Source organism: Trachemys scripta, chromosome 24 (assembly GCF_013100865.1).
Source record: "Trachemys scripta elegans isolate TJP31775 chromosome 24, CAS_Tse_1.0, whole genome shotgun sequence".
In the NCBI taxonomy this organism is placed as follows: Eukaryota; Metazoa; Chordata; order Testudines; family Emydidae; genus Trachemys; species Trachemys scripta.
In genome coordinates this window covers 4,256,658-4,266,137 of record NC_048321.1, presented here as the reverse complement: position 1 = coordinate 4,266,137, position 9,480 = coordinate 4,256,658, and positions in this window count along the sequence as shown.

Genomic DNA, 9,480 nt, shown 5'->3' with positions numbered 1-9,480 from the left:
CTCCCCTTATCTACCCTGCCAGCGCCTGCCCCCCTTTAAGGCCTGCCCCCCCTCACCTGCCCCCTCTTATGGCCTGGCACCCCCGATCAGGCCTGACACTCTCCTGCTAGGGTCTGTCAACCCCCTTAGGATCTGACACTCTCAGCTGCCCCTGCCAGGGCCTGGCACCCTTCTTAGGGCCTGGCATTCCCCATCTGTCCCCACCAGGGCCTGGCACCTCCCCTTAGAGCCTGCCCCCCCCCACCTGCCCCCTTAGGGCCTGGCACCCACCCACACCAGGCCTGGCACCCTCCTCCCCCTTTTGCCAGGGTCAGACACAGAACCTGCCCCCTTCCAGCAGAGGGCATTGTGGCTCTGGGCGCCCCATGTCCTCTGCCAGCTGGAGCTCAGGGGCACCATAGTGATGCCCTGACACCCCTGCACCTAGTGTGTTTGGAGGTGGAGGTGGGAGTTAACTCCCCTCATGAACGGTGCTGCTGGGCTCAGGAACAAGCAGGTCCTGCCATTTGGCTCTTTAGCGTTTCTATAAAAAGTGTTTATTCTGCTAAGAACTGTTCAGCAAAGGGGCAGCGCATGTGAGGCCTCCCCTCACCCCCTGCCTACAGGGTGCCCCCCCTTACCATTGCAGGACCCCCTATGTCCTCCCTGAAGAATGTGCTCTGTGTCCTAGCAGTGACTGTTACCTGCACCATGCTCTTATCATTTTGAGTCTCAGCCCCTGCATTGCTTGGGTGCCCAGAGGCCCTACTGAGATCAGAGGGAGCGGTGGGCACATGAGCCATGTGGGATTGGGCCTGCTCATTATTCAATGTAATTTACAGACCGATCCCTGCCCCCTACTCCACCCCCGCTCCAGGGCTCCCTGCAGGATTGGGGCCTTCAATTGGAAGCTCCCAGTGACAAGGACTTTGGGGTGAAAACCTCCATCAGGCAGGCACAGCAGCTCCCACTGCAGGTAGTGGGAGTGACGTGTTCAAAATGCAGCCACTGCTGGGGTGGAGGGCAGCAGACAGGTGCACAACAGCTGGGGCAGGGACATTTATGTCAAGGATCCTGGGGGAAACCATGTGAAACGTGCCCTGGATGCTTCACATGTGAAACAGACAAAACCTTGGTGTTTAAGGACTCACTTAAAGGATCCCTGGCCCCCCACTTCCCTCATTTAAAGGGACTCTCCCTCTCTGCTGTGTGTAGCACTGAGACATTTAAACCTCCCCCCTTCAGGATATGTCTACACTGGAGCTGGAGGGGTAATTTCCAGCTCAGCTAGTCATACCCACGCTAGCTCTGGTCATGCAAGCATGCTAAAAACAGCTGTGTAGCCACTGCAGTGAGAGCAGCAGGACTGTGTAGCTGCCTGAATATGTATCTACGGTTTCAGATGGGGTTTACTTGGGGCAGCTATCTTGTACCACGCTCACGCCACCAACACTATACTTCTGTGTTTAGCTCAATCAGCGCTAGTGTAGGTATGTCTCCCCGGGCTGGAAATGACACTGCTAGTTGCCATGTAGACATATCTTCAGGTTGGCATGAGGGCCCAAATCCTCAAAGGCATCCTAACTTCCATTGAAATCGGTGGGAGTAAGTACCCATATAACCTTGTGGATCTGGGCCAAGGGGATAAGGAGTATTTTGTGAAGAGGCATTGGTGGGAGCATCCACTAGGTGGCACCAGAGCTCTTTGAACCCACATGAAGAGCAAAGTTAGTGGCACTTCCAGGCTCCTCGGTAGAGGGTGCACTTGGTGCTGGATTGTCAGCCAGAGCCGCTCACCCAGAGATCCCCATAAGAGGGGGCTGCAAAGCTCGGGGCCTAGTGTCATGGTTTGCACCAGATCCCTGCAAAGGGACTGGGATCCTGCGCGTCCCACCCTCGGGTTGCCAACAGACAGTCCCTTATTATAAGGGACATCCCGTATTTTTTCATCTCTGTACAACAAGATTGGGAGTTTCTGAGCGCTGCAAAAAGCAGCAAGAAATACCCCTGGTGAATGTAGGTGAGTACTGCTTATTAATAATAATAATATAATGATCATGATAATAATACTATTGGGAGGAGGGGTGGGATTGGGGTGCTAAGAAAACAGAGCCTTATTTTTGAAATACTATGTTGGCAACCCTATGCAGGATCCACTGCCATCATAAGACATCATATGATTGGAACGGTTTAAAGCCAGTGTTCACAAACACAGATTTCAGAGTAGCAGCCGTGTTAGTCTGTATCCGCAAAAAGAACAGGAGTACTTGTGGCACCTTAGAGACTAACAAATTTATTTGAGCATAAGCTTTCGTGGGCTAAAACCAGAGTTATGGTTCTCCCAGGAAGGAGAAGAGACATAGACTGGAGTTGCTGTGTTGTTAGTTGCATTGTACCAGCACCTCAGGAACTCTGCCCCGATGCGCAGAGCGCCAGTCATGCCCAAGCACTGAACGCCTCCTACACGATTCTCCTTGATAGCACAACTGTGCTCCCCAAGCGCGATCCTCGAAGCATTGGCCCGGAACTCAGGCAGGCCGAGGATTAGCAGGTATTCATGATTCAAGCTGGCATCATTGGTGATCTTCTGCTCAACTTTCTTCACTCCTGGCAGGACCAAGGGCTGCCCCTCATCTGTGCAATAGGCACTCACCCCCAGGTTGACTTTCCGTGGGTCCCCGTCCTCCCGGAAGTCAGCTGTGAGCTGGAACACGGTAACGTGCGAGGTCCGCAGGACAGAGGCAAAGATGGAGCCAGCGGCCATGGCTCCGCGCTGCTGCGGTGCTGGTTTATGGAGGCTACTGCTCAGAGGAAACTCTCATCTTCACCAGCACGATTGGATAGGACAATTGGAAAAAGGCAAATATAGTGCCCATCTTTAAAAAAGGGAAGAAGGAGAACCTGGGGAACTACAGACCGGTCAGCCTCACCTCAGTCCCTGGAAAAATCATGGAGCAGGTCCTCTAGGAAACCATTTTGAAGCACTGGGAGAGAGGAAGGTGATCAGGAACAGTCAACATGGATTCACCAAGGGCAAGTCATGCCTGACCAACCTGATTGCCTTCTATGATGAGATAACTGGCTCTGTGGATATGGGGAAAGCAGTGGATGTGATATATCTTGAGTTTAGCAAAGCTTTTGATACAGTCTCCCAGTATTCTTGCCAGCAAGTTAAAAAAGTATGGATTGGATGAATGGACTATAAGGTGGATAGAAAGCTGGCTAGATTGTCAGGCTCAATGGGTAGTGATCAACGGTTCAATGTCTAGTTGGCAGCCAGTATCAAGCGAAGTGCCCCAAGGGTCAGTTCTGCGGCCGGTTTTGTTCAACATCTTTATTAATGACCTGGATGATGGGATGGATTGCACCCTCAGCAAGTTCGCAGATGACACTAAGCTGGGGGGAGAGATTGATACGCTGGAGGGTGGGGATAGGATCCAGAGTGACCTAGACAAATTGGAGGATTGGGCCAAAAGAAATCTGATGAGGTTCAACAAGGACAAGTGCAGAGTCCTGCACTTAGGACGGAAGAATCCCAGGCACTGCTACAGACTGTGGACCAACTGGTTAAGCACCAGTTCTGCAGAAAAGGACCTGGGGATTACAGTGGATAAGAAGCTGCATGAGTCAGCAGTGTGCCCTTGTTGCCAAGAAGGCCAACGGCATATTGGGCTGCATTAGTAGGAGCATTGCCAGCAGATCGAGGGAAGTGATTATTCCCCTCTATTTGGCACCGGTGAGGCCACATCTGGAGTATTGTGTCCAGTTTTGGGCCCCCCACTAATGAAAGGATGTGGACAAATTGGAGAGAGTCCAGCGGAGGGCAATGAAAATGATCAGGGGGCTGGGGCACATGACTTATGAGAAGAGGCTGAGGGAACTGGGCTTGTTTAGTCTGCAGAAGAGAAGAGTGAGGGGGAATTTGATAGCAGCCTTCAACTAGGATGGATGGAGCTCGGCTGTTCTCAGTGACGGCAGATGACAGAACAAGAAGCAATGGTCTCAAGTTGCAGTGGGAGAGGTCTAGGTTGGATATTAGGAACACTATTTCACTGGGAGGATGGTGAAGCACTGGAATGGGTTACCTAGGGAGGTGGTGGAATCTCCTTCCTTAGGGGTTTTTAAGGTCAGGCTTGACAAAGCCCTAGCTGGGATGATTTAGTTGGTGTTGGTCCTGCTTTGAGCAGGGGGTTGGACTAGATGACCTCCTGAGGTCTCTTCCAAACCTAATCTTCTGTGATTCTATGAATAGTGGGATCAGGTAAAATGTACTTTGTTGTAGGCAGGATTGGGTGGGCGAAAAATCCAGACTGCAATAATTTGCAAGAAAACAACATGCAAGTTTACCTACACCTCCTGTTTAAGCTGACCTTATTGTCGATCACTTAGTTTAAAGCCTCTTTTTAAAATGTATTTCTATCAAAAACCTAGTGCTGTGAGCAGTTTTTCCATTAAGTGTTTTTCAAAAGCAATAATAATCCTGACATATAAATAACTTGACTGGCATGTTTCAAAGTTCTAAAACAAGTATTTAAGCGGTTTAAAAACTTCCAGTTTTTTTTAAACAACTTTCTTTTTATGATCATTAAAAAAAAGTCTGCACATTTGAAGGCAAAATAGTGGTGCAATTTGTTTTGACGTCCCGTGTGATAGACATACAACAGCAGTTTGTCATAAATTGAATTTCAGCAATGTAAAGCGAGGTTTTTTTTTTTTTTTTTTTAAATAAAGGTTTTAATTCTTAAATTTAAGAGAGGAATAGAAAGAGATTTGATGTCTATTACAACAGGAGTTAAAGTATTTTTACATGGTTTAAGCAAGATTTGTTTTATTCATTTAGTAGTAAAAATTGTGTCTGAATTCTATTTAGCTATATAATATATTAACCGACCATTGCTGGTTTTAGTTCGTTAGTAGCATGGGGAAATCTGTCTCTCTTGCAGGGTTTGTGGGATCTAAGGCTTTTGCGAGTGGAGATGGGATAAAAACGTAAGACACAATGCAGGAGCAGGTGGGAATGGGATAAAAAAATAGTCCCACGCAGGGTTCTACTCTCATTCTCTAGCAGACCTGCCAAGTCTTCCCAAACCAACAGGAGCTTTTTGCAGCCAGGAAACCTTTCTTTCAAAAGCTCCCAACAAGCAAGATGCAGGAAGGAAATTTCCAATAAGCTATTTGAATAGAAGGGGATAAAGTATGTGTGTGTGTTTGGGAGGGGGTTGATTTAGGGGGGAGGGAGTGGGGCCAGTAACATAAATTTACTGCAGGAAAAAAAATCCAAGCATCAGTTAATCATTTGCACAGACTGTGTAGTTACAGCATCTGGATGTTGAAGCAGGAATACAAAACTGTTTTCTGTACATGGAATAGACGGATACTCCAGCTACTCACTCATTCCACATTTTTCCAGATCTGGTAACATCTGGGATTCAAGCAACTCTTCTGTCTGTGCAAACAGGGGCAGGGACAAAAGGATGGGAAAGGGGCTTTAAATTGCGTTCTGGATCTGGGCAGGACCCAGGGATGAATTAGAGCAGCCTGAAGGTCATTTAGGAATTTAAAAAAATCTGAGACAATTTATGCTGGCCTCAAATGAACAGCAACTTTGAGGAAGCTGCTAAGGGTTGTTGCATATCCTGAAAATAAAGGCCAAGTCAAGGGAAGGAGCTGATGTTAATGGCATAAGAAAAACTGTCCCCCTGGACCAAGGTAGGGATAGATGTGTTCGTGATGGATGGCAAAACATGATGTATTTGTCCTGGACTATTATTCTCACTCCCCTGAGATAGCCTTACGAGAGGATACTACAGCTAAACAGTGCATATCCAATCTGGTTTTGCTAGACATGGCATGTGTGACATAGTAATGTATGACAATAGGCTACAGTTTGGTGGGCATGAGCTTAAGCAGTTTGCAGTAAAGTTTGGGTTTAAGTATGTAACCACTAGTCCCTATTATTACCCCTGGGGAAATTTCGCGCCAAAAAATTAAAAATTCTACACACGATATTGTAAAATTCAGCATTTTTTATGTGTCAAAATCACACAATATAATCACATCAATTTCAATTATTTTGGTAATTTATTTCAAAATACCTGTCAGCAAGTATGTCTGTAACAATACAGATAATGAAAAAGATTCAGGAAATGTTTTTTGTCAAATAGATTTCTTACCAGACTTATAAATACGGAACTTTGAGTAATTCATCACTTGATGATTCCCTGTTCCGTTCATTCCCTCTGGGGCACCTGGCATTGGCCACTGTCAGAAGACAGGATACTGGGTGAGATGGACCTTTGGTCTGACCCAGTCTAGCTGTTCTTGTGTTCATTTAAACTACAATACAGAGCCGTATTTCCCACCCCCCTCAGAAGCAGTGCAAAGGCTTGGGGGAGTCAGGGTAATGGAGGAGCTGAAGGAGAGGGAAGGAGCCTGGGAGTGAACCTGGAGGGTTGTTGGGTGGGGGTGGGAGAAATATGGAACAGGTTTTTTTTGGGGGGGGGGGGCAGGGAGGGATTGGTAGGGAGCCTCCCCCATGCAGACCCTAGCTGACCCCTAGCCTTTCCCATTCAGTCAGGCACATCTGTCCTTGTCCCCAAGTGTCCCTATACCCCCATGTGGCCTTGCACCCCCTCCCCCCATCCCTATGTGTCCCTCCATCCCCACTCAGACTCCCACTCCCCCATCTGTCCCTGTGTCCCCATTNATGTGTCCCTCCATCCCCACTCAGACTCCCACTCCCCCATCTGTCCCTGTGTCCCCATTCAGCCACCCCTTCTCCCCATGTGGCCCTGCACCCCCTGTCCCCATGTATCCGTGCACCCCCTCAGCCAGCCCATCCCCGTGTGTCCCTGCACTCCTTTCCCCCCGGTCACCATGTGTCTCTGTGCCACCTCAGCCACCCCCAACCCCCATGTGACCTTGCACCCACTAAGCCAGCCCCTCCCACCATCCCCATGTGGTCCTGCAGCCCCTTCCCCCATGTGGTCCTGAACCCCCTCTCCCTTCCCCCATGTGGCCCAGCGCCTCTACTCCCATTCAGTCCCTTCCCCAATCTGTCCTTCCTCAATAGCCCTTATGAACCTCAGTCTGTGACCCCCCCCATCCCCTGTCTCCTGACCAGACCTCACAGGCATGGCGCTGCCAGGCAGGCAACCTCTTCCCTTCCCTATCAGCAGCTGGGCCTGCTCCTGCCCGGGAGTGGCCGCTCTGTTCTAGCACCGCAGCGGCCTCTGGTGGGCAAAAGGCAGAACTGCAGCAACTTTCTGGCAGAAGTTATTTTCTGTGGGAAAAAACTGTGTGGCACATTAATTATGCATGTATGCAGTGGCGCAGAATTCCCCCACGAGTACTATTATCCCCAATCCAATGGTTTGGTGGAAAATGATGTCAAAATAATAAAGCACCTACTGAAAAATGTTGCAGAGTCAAACTTTGATCTGTATTTAGCACTTTTACATTACAGAATGGCACTGATGAAACATGGGGTGTCACCTGCTGACGTTTTGATCAAAGGAAAACCAGAATGCCTGCTCTGATAGAAACTGGTGTCAGTTACCAGGACCTTGCAGACATACACTGAGGCAGAGACGGACAAACAAAAAACTCAGTATGATTTGGGTTTCAGGAGCTGGCCCCATTCATGGAAGTGATGCTGCGGAACAATTGCTGTAAACAGCAGTGGGTCCAAGGAGATCACCACATGGTCATGGGAGGGCATCAGCCAGGCAGGCTCGTACTTCAGGGAATCCCAGAAAAGAGGGATACAAGGAGTGCAGAATCGGATGTTTACCTGAGGGTTGTCAGACAGGAGAAACCACTAGGGTGAGCACCTGTCCCAAATCGGGCGGGACAGACCCGAAATGCAGAGTTCAAGTCCCAGTCCTGGGCTGAATGACTCCAGGACAACATTTGTCCCAGATTTCCTGTGGCACCACTCCACGCCAGCCCAAGGCTCAGGGGAAGCATCAGCCTCTTCCTTATGGGAGGCGGTGGCTGAGATGGGCCTTAGCCCCCCCTTGCCACAAGGCCCCACCCCTGCTTCTCCTCTTCCCCCAAAGTTCCTCCCCCTGACTAGATCAGAAGCCAGAGCTGGACTGTGGTAAGAGCTGCCCAGGAAGCCCTGGTGTGACACTCTTGTACCCCAAAGCAACACCCTGGCACCCCCATATTCACCACTGTCATATAATTATATGTTTTGCACAAAGTATGCCTTGTGAGGTATCATTTGAAAAGTCTTGATCTGTCGAATATTAATATCCTGTTGGATTGTATGTGCTGTCACTGTATGTGAAGTTATGAAGTTTTGCTATGTGTGTGTTACTGAAATATGTTGTGAGGTTGGAAACACCCACAACCAGCCTTTCTGGTACAATAATGAGACAGCCAGAAACTGATGATGGCCCATTAAGGGGCGTATGCACTCACAAGGACTGTCCCAGGTACCGCATACAATGGAGACTTCTCAGAGATAGCACATAAGCATCCGACGAAGTGGGCATTCACCCACGAAAGCTTATGCTCCAATACATCTGTTAGTCTTAAAGGTGCCACAGGACTCTCTGTTGCTTTTCACATAAGCAATGGAGACTGTTTGACTCATGTCATAGCAAAGGATCTTTCCAGCAAGCTGGAAGAAGCTATAAAAGGGGGAAGGAACATCATCATTGGGGCCTCACTCCCGCCCACAACTCAACACCTGGAAACATGTCTGGAGGACAAAGACTGAACTGGGCAGGTGGTTCCAGGCTGGAGAGGAGAATCCCAGCGTGAGTATAAAGGAACTGTACCATCAGGATGAGACAGTGCTTGATTTAAATCGGGTCTAGTTTATAGGACTCAGATTGCAATTTTATTTTTTATTTCTTAGGTAACCAACTTTGATCTGTATGCTTACTACGTGTAAACACTTAAAATCTATCTTTCTGTAGTTAATAAATCTGTTTGATATTTTACCTAAAACAGTGTATTTTGCTTGAAGTGCTTGGGGAAATCTACTCAGGAACAAGAGCTGGTGCACATCCACTTTGCTTTGTAGAAGTGGTGGACTAGGTAAGAAACGTACAGTGGTCAGGCTTCTGACCAGGACAGGACGGTACAGCCCTGGAGTGCTAGGCTGGGAAGCTTGGGGGAATTGGTTGGAGCCTCTCTATTGTTGGTTCATGAGTGAATAGGAGAAGCATTCATGTAACTGAGTTGGGTGTGTCCCTGCCTGTGGATGTCTGTGTAAGTGCAGGACCTGGAGCAGGTTGCTGCTTGTCACAGTATCACAGTGTGAGAGGGAGCCCAGGTTGGTGAAACAGAGGTTGTGCGGTATCCTGGTTCCAGGTTGCACCCAAGGGAACCACCACACTGGGCTACTGTGGGGAGCCCCGGACCTTCCACCTGCCTTGGGTGGGGGGCCAGAGTGCCCGAGAGCAGCCCCAAGCCAGTGTCCCTGCCCCCTGGGGCATGTTGCCCAAGGCAGAAGGAGGGTCCAGGGCTCCCTAGAATGGCCTGGTC